The sequence below is a fragment of the Heterocephalus glaber genome, unplaced genomic scaffold, assembly GCF_053883595.1.
Source record: "Heterocephalus glaber isolate CG9 unplaced genomic scaffold, H.glaber_assembly_v1.0 deba00001543, whole genome shotgun sequence".
In the NCBI taxonomy this organism is placed as follows: Eukaryota; Metazoa; Chordata; class Mammalia; order Rodentia; family Bathyergidae; genus Heterocephalus; species Heterocephalus glaber.
Window position 1 is genome coordinate 7,366,322 of NW_028258336.1, and position 15,067 is coordinate 7,381,388.

General features: G+C 38.1%; 1 long non-coding RNA gene and 1 other non-coding gene across 6 annotated transcripts in view; one reads left to right on the forward strand and one right to left on the reverse strand.

The window, feature by feature from the left end:
- LOC110345479 (uncharacterized) overlaps window positions 1-15,067 on the forward strand; it is a 442,224-nt gene that overhangs the window by 129,592 nt on the left and 297,565 nt on the right. The gene's annotated exons all lie outside the window — the stretch shown is intronic.
- LOC147824441 (signal recognition particle RNA) lies at window positions 148-442 on the reverse strand. The gene has a single exon (XR_015442372.1).

Consider the following 15,067-nt stretch of genomic DNA (forward strand, 5'->3'; position numbering starts at 1 on the left):
AAGGAAGGGAAAAGAAAAAATATGAGAAAAGGTAAAAATGGAAACAAAGTCTTTGTAAATAGGAAGGGATGGAGGAGTTGAAGGGAGGGCAGGGGAATGGGGAAAAAATAAGAACCAAGATACATCATGTAAAGATGAATGTTCCCAATGATGAATGTAACTGTATTGTATACCTAAAATGTACCAATAAACTTAATAAAAAAAAGATAGCATTGATCAGCATGGGAGTTTTGATCTGCTCTGTTTCTGACCTGAGCTGGTTCACCCCTCCTTAGGCAACCTGGTGGTTCCCCACTCTCAGGAAATCACCATATTGATGCCAAACTTCACTCAGACACCTGCTTGGCATAGCACACAGCATCCCAGAACTCCTGGACTGAAGTGATCCTCCGACCTCAGTTTCCAGAGTAGCTGGGACCTCAGGTGTATCACCATGCCTGGCAAAAGATGGCATTTGAGCAGAGATCCTGGTTGGAGTCGGGAGTGGGGGTATTTGGGCCCTGGTGCAGTGGAAAAAGGCTATGTAAAGATCTTGAGGCAGGACTGTTCTTCCTGATTGGGAATAGGATGGGGCCAGTATGGGTGGCAGAGGGTTAGAGGGGAGAGAAGTGTAGACCAGTTCTAAGGGTCAGGGAGGGAGGAGCTGGTGTCTGAGTCTTCAGGCGTCAGATTCTTCAGATCCTATAGTTCACTGTAGTGACTATGGCTTTTCATCTGAATGGGATGGGAATGATTTGAACAGAAGAGTAGGGTAATTTGAAGATGCTCAGGCTAGCTAGCCTTGAGCCTGTAATTCTCCTGCTAAGCCTCCTGAGTAGCTGGAATGACAGGCTTGTCCCACCATGACTGACCTGATTTTCATTGCAAAAGATCATCTTGGTTTCTGTGTTGAGAATAGATTGCAAAGAACAAGGGAGAAGCAGGAAGGAGCTAAGTAAAAAGGCTGCTGAGCAAGAATTGTGAGAAATAACAGTGGTTGTGTGTGGGGTGGATATAAGTGGCCATATTCTGGATACATTTTCAAGGTACATCTGAGGGCTGGAGGAGTGGGGAAAGTCACTTTTGACTCTAGATTTTTCTTTCCTAAGCAACTGGAAATGGCCACTGACAGAGAGGGAAGACTAAAGAGCAAGCCAACATGTTTCCCTTATTTCTGTGATTCAAATTCATAGTGTTCTTTAAAAAGGTGAACTTTCAGGTGATGCCACAGTAATCTCAATGTAGGCAGAATAAAGAGATTGATTTGACTACATAAACATCTTAGAATGTCTGTATGTGCGAAAAACTTGCAAAATAAATGGAAACTTTACAAAGCAATTTAAACTTACTTGACAAACCATTTACATCCTTAAAATGAAATCTTACAAATCAATGAAAACAGAAATGTAATTTAAAAAGAAAAAAATCAGAAAAAATGGCAGTTTAGATGTGTACGTAGAAAAAGATATAAAACCTTATGATGAACTAAATACAAAATAAAAATGAGACAATTTTTTAACTTATGAAAATTTAAACATTTCATTATACATAGTGTTAGTGCAAATTCAGCGAAAAAAAGCATTTTAAAATTTAAGATTGGAAATGTTCAATCCTTTTGCAGCAAGAAGATAATGTGTCAATATTTAGGTTTTTAACTCCTTTATTTGATTTCTAGGAATTTAAGGAAAAATACGGTTGACCCTCTGTATCTGTGGGTTCTGCATCCACAGATTGAGCCAATTGTGGATCAATAATGTAAAAAACTGAGTCTAAAAAACTGTATTGAATATGTACAGTCCTTTCTTCTAGTCATTATTCCCTAAGTAACATAATATCATATTACAGTGCTTTACATAGCATTTGCACATGTTAGGTGATATAAATAATCTAGAGATGTTTTGTTTCTTTTCTCTGACTGCTTGGAGAACTTTGTTCTTCTGTTGTCTTTCTGGAATCTTAACAATTATATGCCTATGTGTAGATTTTTGTTTGATCAAGGCTATTTGGTGTCCTATATGCCTCACTTATCTGTATGTCAAGCTCTTTTCCCCTGCTTGGGAAGTTTTCTGCCATTATTTCTGTGAAGAGATTTTTTATGTCATCTGCACTCTCTCCTGTTTCTTCATTGAGCCCAGTCAGTCTTATGTTATTCTTTTTTTGCATCATCTAGCAGATGCTGGATTGATTTCTCATGTTCCCTTATAATTTTGAAGCAATTTTTCTTTTCCTGGTCACTAATTGCAATCTTATCTTCTCTATCTGAAATTCTGTCCTCACATTGGCTCATTCTGCTGTGTAGACTTTCAATGGAGTTTTTCATCTCCTGGAAATCTATTTGCATCTGTTTTATGGATTCCATTTGTTTCTTATGTTGGGATTCCATCATGTTTCTCAGCTCCTCTCTAGATTTATTAATCATGTTTTGCACTAGGGGCACAATTTCTCCTGTTATCTGAGAAATTATTTCTGATTTCATTTTTTCCAGATCCCCTTTTGTTGCCAGTTCAGTGGGTCCAGGTGGTTGAGTATCAGAGTGTTCCATCTCATTTCCCTTTGGGGTTGCTGTAGGTGATCTGGGAGTCTGGTTTTGAGACTTATTTACGTGTTTTTTCATTTCACCTGGGGTGGGGGGCTGTTAGCACCTGCCCGGATTACCTCCTCTGAGCTCGGTGAGGTGGGCCAGGGGCCAGGAGCAGCGGTAGGGATGCTGACCCAAAAGCCCTTTCCTGTGGGCTGGGAGCAGCGGGAGGGATGGTGACCCAAAAGCCCTTTCCTGTGGGCTGGGAGCAGCCGGAGTAATGGTGGCCGGGAAACCCCTTCCTCTGGACCAGGAGCAGTGGGATGGTGGCTCAGGAGACCCTCCTTCTGGGCCGGGAGGGGTGGGAGGGATGGTGGCTCGGAAGCCCCTTCCTCTGGACCAGGAGCAGTGGGACGACGGCTCAGAAGCCCCTACCTCTGGGCCAGGAACAGTGGGACTCAGTACCTTGGTCTGGTGGTCTGGTGTCCTCTGCGTCTTTGTAGTGTGGAATCAGGTGGCTGCCTGTCTGTAGCGGTGTGATTCGGTGTGTGTTCCGAGCGACTGGGGACCTCGGCAGAGTGAGGGCAGACCTGCCTGTCTGCAGCGAGGTCTGGTGGACACTCTTGACATAAAATAATCTGTAGCCCTCACCTGACGCACAACAACCTGGGTGTACACAGAAGGCGTCGCAAACGCAATATTGTCGGAAGAATCTAGAGATGTTTTAAAGTATACAAGAGAAAACACATAGGTTGTATGAAAATGCTGTGCCATTTGATATAAGGGACTTGAACATCCTCAGATTTGGGTTGCACAGTGGCTCCTGGAGCCCATCCCCTATGTATACTGGGACAAATGTATGAAATATGCAAAAATTTAGAATGTATCCAAAGAACGAAGTTTAAGTGGTCATAAGAATCTAATCTGTAAAACATATTGTGTGAAGTATAACTTTTATATAAGTAGAAAAAGATGTATGAAATAAATAGTTTAAGTGTTAATAGCATATGATGAGTTTGGAGGATTATAGAGCATTTTTATTTGCTCCTTTGAACTTTTCTGTATTTTCAGGACATTTATTTTCTTTTATCAGAAAAAAATTTTAAATAAATATTGTTAGGAAAAAACCTCATCTCTCCTTATTTCTCTTGCCCGGTATCCAGCTCAGCTCCTCACCTATTTTAGGGCTCCGTGGAATTTGGTTATCGTGTCTGGGTGCCTTTCACTCAACCTTACAGAAGCTCTTTACTAATGCAAACAAACTGTCTGATATTTTCAAGCCTTCCACACACTATTTTTTTAAAAAAATTAATTTTATTGGTACATTTTAGGTATACAATATAATGACATTCATCATTGGAAATTTGCACCTTTACATAATCTCTCTTGGTTATTTTTTCCCCATTCCCCTGCCCTACCTTCAACCCCTCCACCCCTTCCTATTTACAGAGACTTTCCATTTTTTCTTTTTCTCATATTAATTCCATTCCCTTCTTTTCTTTCCCCTACCCCTTCTACTTCCTACCCCTTCTACTTCCCCTTCCCCTTTGCCCTTTTTCTTCCTGTTTCACATTATCTATTGTACCTTTTAGTCCTATTTACACTTTCAGTTTCTCACACTAGAGAGACTATTCGGTATTTACACGTGTGTCCTATTTATTGTATCACTTCAATCCACACACTCTTTTTGATCTCTGGTATAGATGATGTTTGTTTACTTTTTGGTCTTTGTCCAGTACAGAAGCTCAAAAGGCTGGATGGTGCTTTCCCAGCCTCCTTTAAATTCAGGGTGTGGGCTCCACCAACCAGACACATCTGAACCAGGCTTAGACTTGGAAGCTAGAGAATCATGAAGGTAGAAATCACATGATACCCATTTGGTGGGGTGAATGCTGGCAGAAGGAAATCTAGTTCTCAGAGGCAGCAGCAGGGGTTCCAGGTAGGTGGGATCCACTGTTGTCCCTGGTGGTATCCATGGCAGTTCCAGCTCTAATATCTAGAATGCTTGCCGTTGATCGTGTGACCCAAGTAAAGTGTGCAGCAGCTGCAACACTGATGTTTTCTTAACAATGTTCAGTGCAGTGAGACTGAGAATTTTCTTTCTGGCAGTGTGGCTTCTGAGTCAGGTTCTCTAGCCTTGCTGGACATTATGTGAGCCACTAATTATCTTTTAATAAATTCCTTTTCTATATATATTAGCCAGAATTGATTAATGTGTATTGCAAATAAAATCTCTGATGGATACACTTAATTCCCATCTTTTGATATCACTTTTCTCAAAACCTCATCATTTGAAGTCATTTTTCATCTCCAGTTGTGGGGCAGGGTTACTTCTCTGACTCATAAAAGGTGACTTCTCTGCTATGGTTCCTCAACCATATCTCTTTTGACTCGAACAGCACCCACTTAAGCTCATCACTGTGGTTAGCTAATATCCAGGATCACTTCTGTACCCAACTCCTTGCTTTTATTCTCTAAAACCTGGACATTCACATTGGTGACTCACTGTAGTTTTCTCAACTTTAGTGACGTTAGTTAGGAAATGGCTTTGAGTGAAATGAGAATACACTGAGATGGAAGAGACAGATCTTCCTTTGAAATGTAGTGAGTCCATCTATAAGCTAGTGCTCTCCGTTGGTGTCAATGTTGTAGCTCAAATAAAAGAAGCTAAAACCAGAGGAAAAAATGCTTGGAATGGGAATTTAGAATCTTGACTGGCAATGAAAAGGTAGACATGTCGACGTTTAGCAGCTGAGTTTCCAATCAGGATCAAAAAGAGATGTGTAGGGGGCCGGTGATTTAGCTCAGTGGTTCCGGCACCTGCCTCAAAAGTGCAAGGTCCCGAGTTTGATCCCCGGTACCAAAAAACAAAACAAAACAAAAACAAAGAGAGATGTATTCATACATGCAACAATACTACTGTAAGGGTAGAAGCAGTTCATTACAAAAATAAAGATTGATAGCATTTGTTATTTTGGTATACTCCAAAAATTTTAGCAATAAATCCCTTAGAAAACTCAAGTGAAACTGTATGTTGTTTTGGGGCAGGGTAAAAACAAGCAGAAAAACCAATAAAGATGGAATGGATCTATTAAGATAAACAGGGAATTAGTCTCAAGTTCAAAAGTGCAGCAGCAGTATACACATAGGGAAGGACTTTTGATATAAATCTGTTCTTCCAGCCAATCACTGGAATGTTCCTTCTGTGGACTTTTTTTTTTATTGCTCTGGCCTTATCGTCTATAAATTCTGATTACATAACCTGAATCTTTTTATTTTAGAAAATCTTGAGTCTCTTGACTCCACTCTTTTTCTACTCTCTATTTTTCATTGGTGTTTACTTGTTTTCCCTACCAAACCTCGTCTGGAAAGATTGTTGTTTTGGAGCTACTTAAATGAGCACTTTTCTATTCCCTGGTCACCCACACTGAACCTCAGTCTTGGTTATGCCTGTTGTGGACTTTTGGTTAATGTTGCTGTGCCAATAATAGTACTTTTTTTAAAATTTAAATTTAAATTTTATTTAATATATATATATAGGTACATTTTAGGTATAAAATACATTTACATTTATCATTGCGTGTTGAACATGATGCATCTTAGTTTTTATTTTTTCTCCCATTACATGTGCACCCTTCACCCCCTCCACCCATCCGTGTTTACACAATTTGGTTCTATCTTTTTTCTCATAATTTTTTCGTTCCCTTCTTCCATTTCCCCTTTCCCTTCCACCATCCCCAAACCCTTGGACCTTTTCTTATTTCAAATTATCAATTATTCATTTTAATCATTTTCATCCTTATTTACACTTTCAATTTCTCACACTAGAGAAGCTATTCAGTTACTACACATGTGTGTCCTATTTATTTCACTTAAGAGTATGGCCTCAATATGCATCCATTTAGCTATAAATGTCTCTAGTTTCTCGTTCTTTATGGCTGAGTAGTACTCCATTTTATTAAAAAAACCACATCTTCTTTATCCAGTTTCCAGTCGATAGGCACTTGGGCTGTTTCCAAGCTTTAGCTATTACAAACTGTGCTGCTATAAACATAGGTGCACATATATCACTGTGGTATGATTCTTTTAATTCTTTGGGGAAGATTCCCAGTAGGGGAATAGCTGGGTCAAATGGGACCTGTAGTCCTAGATCTTTGAGGTATCTCCATACTGATTTCCACAGTGGTTGCACCAATCTACATTCCCACTAACAATGGAGAAGGGATCCTTTCTCTACACACCCCCGCCAACATTTGTTATTGGTTGATTACTTGATAGCAGCCATTCTTTGTGGGGTGAGGTGGAATCTCAGTGTTGTTTTCATCTGCATTTCTCAAATGACCAGTGATGTTGAACATTTTTTCATACATTTATTTGCTGTTTTTACTTCTTTGTCTGAGAAATGTCTGTTCATTTCAGATGCCCATTTTTGAATTGGGTCTTTGAATTTGGGAGGTCTGATTTTTTTCAGTTCTTTATATATTCTTGATAGTAGACCTTTGTCTGAGCTACAGATGCTAAATATTTCTTCCCATATCTCTTAGCTCTGTTGGTAGTTTCTCTTGCAGTGCAGAAGCTTTTTAATAAGATGAGATCCCAGTTGTTGATTCTTTGTGCTAGCTCCCGTGCTACTGAAGATTTGTTCATAAAGTCTTTTCCTATGCCAATGTCATCAAGAGTTCTACCTAACTTATCTTCCAGCAAGTTTAGTGTTTCTGACTTAATATTTAGATCTTTAATCCAACTCAATCTTATTTTAGTGTGTGGTGATAGGTATGGGTCTAGTTTTAATCTCTGACAGGTTGAAATCCAGTTTTTCCAACACCATTTATTAAATAGGCTATCTTTCCTCCAATGAGGGTGGTTGACTCCTTTGTCAAAGATGAGGTGACTGAGTATGTCTAGAGTTGTTTCTGCATCTTCTAATCTATTCCACTGATTTTCGGGTCTGTTTCTTTGCCAGTACCATGCTGTTTTTATCACAGTAGCTTTGTAGTATAGTTTCAAGTTGGGGTTTGTGATGCCCCCAGCCATGTCTCTGTTGCCTACAATTGCTTTTGCTATTCTAGGTTTCTTCTGTTTCCAAATGAATTTTTGGATTATTTTCTCTAGTTCTGTGAAGTATATTGTTGGAATTTCAATTGGCATTGCATTGAATCTGGATAGTAGTTTTGGAAGTATGGCCATTTTCACTATATTGGTTCTTCCTACCCAGGAAGAAGGGATATCTTTCCATTTTCTTATATCCTCTTCAATCTCCTTCTTCAGAGTGCTGTAGTTTTCAGTGTAGAGGTCTTTTGCTTCCTTTGTTAGGTTGATTCCTAGATATTTCATTTTTTTAGATGCTATTGTAAAAGGAATTATTTCCTAAATTTCTCTCTCAATGAGTCTGCTATCTGTATATAAGAAAGCTATTGTTTTTTGAGTGTTGATCTTCTATCCAGCTACTCTACTGAATCTGTCAATTAAGTCTAGAAGACTTTTGACTCCGTTTTTTGGGTCTTCTGTGTAAAGTATCATATCATCAGCAATTAATGACAGTTTCACTTCTTCCTTTCCTATCTTTATTCCTTTTATTTCTTTCTCTTGTCTAATTGCTATGGCTAATGCTTCCAGAACAATATTGAACAGGAGTGGTGATACTGGGCATCCTTGTCTTTTTCCTGATTTTAGCATGAAAGTTTTCAGTTTTAGACCATTTAGTATGATGTTGGCTGTTGGTTTTTCATAGATAGCCTTAATCAGGTTAAGATAAAGACCTCCTATTCCAATTTTCTGTAGCATTTTCATCATGAATGGGTGTTGGATTTTGTCAAATACTTTTTCTGCATCTATTGAGAAGATCATGTGGTTTTTGTCCTTGACTCTGTTAATAGAGTGTATTACATTTATTGATTTATGGATGTTGAACCATCCTTGCATCCCTAGGATAAATCCAACTTGGTCAGGGTGTATGATCTTCTTGATGACACTCTGTATTCTGTTTGCCAATATCTTGTTGAAGATTTTTGTATCTATGTTCATTAGGGAGATTGGTCTGTAGTTCTCTTTTTGGCTTGGGTCTTTCCCTGGTTTTGGAATCAAAGTAACACTTGCTTCCAGGAAAGAATTTGGAAGCCTTGCTTCCCTTTCAATTTCCTTGATGAGTTTAAAGAGTAATGGCAATAGTTCTTCTTTAAATGTCTTGTAGAATTCAGCAGTGAAGCCATCAGGACCTGGGCTTTTCTTTGTTGGTAAGTTTTTTATTACATTTTCAATTTCACTCATTGTAATTGGCATGTTTAGAATTTCTATGTCTTCTTCATTTAATTTTGGCAATTCATATGTATCTAGGAATCTATCCATTTCTTCTGTGTTTTTCATTTTATTAGAGTACAGGTTCTCAAAGTAGATATTGATGATTCTCTGGATTTCTGCTGGATTTGTTGTGGCTTCACCTTTTTCACTCTTAATTGCATGGATTTGAGCATTTTCTTTCCTTTTATTGATAAAGCTGGCTAAAGATTTATCAATTTTATTTATTCTTTCAAAAACCCAACTCTTTGATTCATTGATTTTTTTTGTATTGTTCTCTTAGTCTCCATTGCATTGATTTCTGCTCAGATCTTTATAATTTCCTTTCTTGTACGAGCTTTGGGTTTGTTATGCTCTTCTTTTTCTAGGAGCTTGAGGTTCTGCATTAAGTTATTTAACTGAGTTCTCTCTGTCGTCCTACTATGGGCATTCAATGCTATGAATTTCCCTCATAGAACTGCTTTCATTGTGTCCCACAGATTCCTGTATGTTGTAGTGGAATTTTCATTTACTTGTAGAAACTGTCTAATTTCTTCTTTAATTTCCTCTGTCACCCATTGGTTGTTCAGGAGGGTGTTGTTCAATTTCAATGTGTTTGTGGGTGTTTTGCAGTTTCTTATGTTATTGATCTCCAATTTTATTGCACTATGGTCTGATAATATACAGGGGATAACTTCAATTCTTTTACATTTACTTAGATATGTCTTATGTGCTAGCATGTGATCTATTTTGGAGAATGACCCATGTGCAGCTGAAAAGAATGTGTATTCTAATTTTGTGGGGTGGAACACTCTGTAAATGTCTATTAAGTCCATTTGTTCAATAGCTTTGTTTAGTTCTAGAATTTCATTGTTAATTTTTTTTCCTAGTTGATCTGTCCATTTGTGATAGAGGGGTGTTCAGGTCCCCCACTACAATTGTATTAATGCTTATTTTGTTTTTCATGTCCATTAATATTTGTTTTGTATGGTTGGGGGCATTTGTATTTGGTGCATATATATTTAGGATTGTCATTTCTTCCTCTTGGATTGTTCCTTTCACAAGGATGTAGTGATCATCTTTGTCTCTCTGGATTAGTTTTGGTTTGAAATCTACTTTGTCTGCAAATAAGATTGCTATGCCTGCTTTTTTCTGGGTTCCTGTTGGGTGGAGAACTGTTTTCCATCCTTTTACTTTCAGTCTATGGATTTCCTTTTAAGTTGGGTGTGTTTCTTATATACAGCATATTACTGGGTTTTGCTTCTTAGTCCATTCTGTCAGTCTACTTCTTTTGATTGGTGAATTGAGGCCATTAACATTGATAGTTATAATTGACAGATATTGACTAATCCTTGTCATGATGTTTTACTCTTCTTGGCTCTTTTATTTCTTATTTTCCCCCCTTTCACTTTAGTTTCTTACCTTGCCTGGTGCCTTCTCTCTGCTGGGCCTCATGGAGTTGTGACCTTCATTGTCTTTTTCTAGGATATTGCTTAAAATTGTTTGGAGTGCTGGTTTGGTGTTCATGAAATTTCTCAGGTGTTCTTTGTCGTAGAAGTATCTAATTTCCCCATCTATTTTGAAAGGTACTTTTTCCAGATACAACAGTCTAGGTTGGAAGTTCTTTTCTTTTAGGGCTTGAAATACTTCACTCCAGGCTCTCCTTGTTTTGAGGGTTTCTGTTGAGAAATCTGCCATCATTCTGTTGGGCTTTCCTTTGTAGGTGATTTGTTTCTTTTCTCTAACTGCCTGTAGAATTTTGTTCTTCTGTTGGATTTCTGGGATCTTGACTATTAAATGTCTAGGTGTAGATTTTTTTTGATCATGGCTGGATGGAGTTCTATATTCCTCACTTATCTGTACATCCAACTCTCTACCTCTGTCTGGGAAGTTATTTACTATTACTTCTGTGAACAGTTTTTTTTATGTCCATTTTTCTTTCTCCTGTTTTTTCATGGACTCCTATGAGTCTTATGTTATTCTTATTGGCATCCTTTAGCAGCTGTTGGATTGATTTCTCATGTTCCCTTACTATCTTCAAGAAATCTGTTTTCATGGTCCTTAACTGTGATCCTGTCTTCTATATCTGATATTCTGTCTTCAAATTCTCTTAGTCTGCTCTGCATGCTTTCAATGGAGTTTTTAATCTCCTTAATATCTGTTTGAATCTGTTTCATGAATTCCATTTCTTTCTTATGTTGAGCAATCATGGTTTCCATTTCTTTCTTATGCTGGGCATTCATAGCTTCCAGCATGTTTCTGATCTCATCTATTTTCTTATCTGTTTCTTCTCTAGAGCTTCTAATCATGTCTTTCACTCTGCTCACCATATCTGTATTTATCTGGGAGATTATTTCTGTTTTTAAATTTTCTAGAGCCTCATGCATCTGCTTTTTTACTTCCTGTGATATCAGTTCAGGGTGTCCAAGTGGTTGCTTATCAGACTTTTCCACTTCATTTCCCCCAGAATTTTCTTTTTGCAGAGTGGAAGCCTGCATTTGTGCCTTGCTTAAGTGTCTTCTCATTTTTGTTTTTGGTACTGTCCTTGATTTAATTCCTGGGTTGATATTTCAAGATTGCTTAATGTAGGCATCTTTGTTGCTTGTGTTTAAAACCCTTGTGGAATGATTGCTTTTCAGAGGTGTCTTCTAGATATGGCTTGTGTTTGGGTTTTGAGACTCTAATGACTCTGAAGCTATTATATTTTTCTTATACCAGGAAGGAAAACTAATTAGATCAATCACAACATGCTAGTCCAAATGACATAGTCAGCAATACCACAACATCAAGCACAGCTAAGAAAATGACAATTTGTGATAGTTATTAATCTATCACTTTTAACTATGTGAGATAAATTAAAACCAAGGACCAACCCAACATAAATTTATAATGAATAAACTCTTCAATATAGCATCTTTCCCCTTTGGGGTGGGGAGTTAAAAGGAGTTGGAGAGGGAGGGACAGGTAGAAAGAACAGATAAGATTAGCGGTGAGGCCAGAAGACACAGAAAGATCACACAAACTCTAAGAAGTTGTTAAAGGCAAGAGAAAATGGCAGAATGAAAGAAGAAAGATGTGAATATAATCACCTAACAGCAACAGGGAGGCTAGATACCAAATTTACTTTCCTTTAAACCTAATGATAATCAAGAGAAGGAAAAAGAGAAGAAAAGAACAGTAAGGGAGAAATCCGAATTCAGTGCAGAAAGGAACAAATGGGGAGATGAGGAGCAATGTGGGACAGTGAGAGAATGAGAGAGAGAGAGAAAGAAAAAATAAAAGAAAGAAAAGAAAGAAAAGTAAAACTTTGAAGAGTAGAAAAAAAGTAAAAATTAAGAATTAAAAATAAGAAAAAAAATTTGTTTTTCATTTTTGCAAATAGCAATAAAAATTATGGGCCTCCTTCAGGGTATGTCTCTGCTGTCACAGTAGGCAATGTAGGAATCCCTGTGCATATACAAGTCAATGAGTCTCAGCAAGCCAGCATCAGACCAAGTACAGTGGTCTGATGTGCCTTTATTGTAGAGGTTCTCTTTACTTTTCTGCTGAGCTTCAGTTTTCTTTGAGAAGCCTGAGCAGCCTTCTTTCTGTTACTAACTTCTGCTCTATCTTGTGGCGCTCAGGTCAAGGGTCTTTATAATCTCCTGTGCCTCTGTAGTGTGGGACCAGGTAGCAGGAAAGCAAGAAGGTAGGCGGTACACGGGGAGGGGGCGGGGCGGACCGGGACTGAGTGTTGGAGGCGCCCACGCGGCTAAGCGGACCTCTCCGTGCCGTGGGCGTGGCCCGGGTCGGCCACAGGAGCTTCAAGCTGCTTGTCTTGTCTCACAGGGGCCGGTCGCCGCAGCTTAGAGAGCCACCAATAATAGTTTTTAGAAAACACACAATGTCCATTTTGACTTTTCTCTTTCAGGCTTTCCTTTGTGTATTTACTAACATTCATATAAGGCATTTTAAACGTATGTTTTAAATTTTTTAATAAAATGGCATCATATTACGTATAATATTTTTTTTCTTCCCTTAAGAATATCTCCCCAGGGCCAGGGATTTAGCTCAGTGGTTCCGCTGCCTGCCTCACAAGTGCAAGGTCCCAAGTTTAATCCCTGGTACCATACAAAGAAAACAAACAAACAAAAAGAATATCTTCCTGGTGATGGTTCAACATACACAAATCAATCAATGTAATACACTATATCAATAGAGCCAAGGACAAAAACCATATGATTATCTCAATAGATGCAGAAGAAGCAATTGACAAAATCCAACATGCATTTATGATAAAAACCCTACAAAAAACTGGAATAGATGGTCTCTACGTCAATCTGATAAAGGCCATCTATGAAAAAACAACAGCCAATGTCATACTAAACGGTCAAAACCTGAAATCCTTCACATTAAAATCAGGAACAAGACAAGGATGTCCACCATCACCACTCCTGTTCAATATAGTTTTGGAACATTAGCCACAGCAATTAGACAAGAGAAAGAAATAAAAGGAATAAAGATAGGAAATGAAGAAGTCAAATTGTCATTATTTGCAGATGACACGATAATCTATATAGAAGACCCCAAGAACTCCACCAAAAGTCTTCTAAATTTAATAACCAAATTCAGTAAAGTAGCTGGATACAAGCTCAACACACAAAAATCAATACCTCTCCTCTACATGAACAACACTCACTTAGAGAGAAATAGGGCGAATAATTCCTTTCACAATAGCATCCAAAAAACTGAAATACCTAGGAATCAACCTAATGAAAGAAATCAAAGACCTCTTCTCTGAAAATTATAGTACTCTGAAAAGAGAGATTGAAGAGGATATCAGAAAATGGAAAGACATCCCTTGCTCCTGGGTAGGAAGCATCAACATAGTGAAAATGGCCATACTTCCAAAATTGCTACATAGATTTAATGCAGTCCCAGCACCATACTTCACAGACCTTGAGAAAACAATCCAAAAATTCATTTGGAACAAGAAGAGACCCAGAATAGCTAAAGCAATTCTCGGTAACAGAGACATGGCAGGGGGTATCACAATCCCCAACTTGCAACTATACTATAAAGCTACTGTGATAAAAACAGCATGGTACTGGCAAAGAAACAGACCTGCGGACCAATGGAACAGATTAGAAGATACAGAAACAACTCCAGACACACTCAGCCATCGCATCATCAATAAAGGAGCCAAACACCCTCACTGGAGGAAAGATAGCCTCTTTAATAAAAGGTGCTGGAAAAATTGGGTTTCAACTTGCCAAAAATTAAAACTAAACCTATATCTCTCACCATGTACTAAACTAAAATCAAGATGGATTAAAGATATAAATATTAAAAAACAAACACTAAATCAGCTGGAAGAGAGTTTAGGAAAAACTCTTGAAGACATTGGTGTAGCAAAAGATTTTATGAACAAAACCTCAGTTGCCTGTGAACTTGCACAATCAACAAGTGCAATCTCTTCCTATTAAAAAGCTTCTGCACAGCAAGAGAAACCACCAGCAGTGTGAAGAGACAACCCACAATGTGGGAAAAAAATTTCACCAGCTGTTCCTCAGACAAAGGTCTACTATCTTGAATCTATAAAGAACTTAAAAAAATTAGACCTCCCAAATTTAAAGACCTAATCCAAAAATGGGCATCTGAAATGAACAGACATTTCTCACACAAAGAAGTAGAAATAGAAAATAAATATATGAAAAAGTGTTCAACATCACTGGTCATTTGAGAGATGCAAATGAAAACAACGCTAAGATTCCACCTCACCACAGAAAGAATGGCTGCTATTAAGAAATCAACCAATAACAAATGCTGGTGGGGCTGTGGGGAAAGAGGAACCCTGCTCCACTGCTGGTGGGAGTGTAGACTGGTGCAACAACTATGGAAATCAGTATGTAGATACCTCAAAGAACTAGGACTGGAAGTCCCATTTGACCCAGCTATTCCCCTGCTGGGTATCTTCCAAAAAGAATTAAAAGAATCATACCACAGTGATATAGGTGCACCCATGTTCATAGCAGTACAGTTTGTGATAGCTGAAACTTGGAAACAGTGCAATTGCCCATCAACTGGAGACTGGATAAAGAAAATGCGCTTTAAAAAAAAATAAACTGGAGTACTACTCAGCCATAAAAAAGAGAAATTAGAGACATTTATTGCTAAATGGATGCACACTGAGGCCATACTCTTATGAAATAAATAGGACACAGATGTTTAAATACTGAATAGTTTCTCTAGTGTGAGAAAGTGAAAGTGTAAATAGGGACTAAAAGGTATAATAGATAATGTGAAATAGGAAGCAAA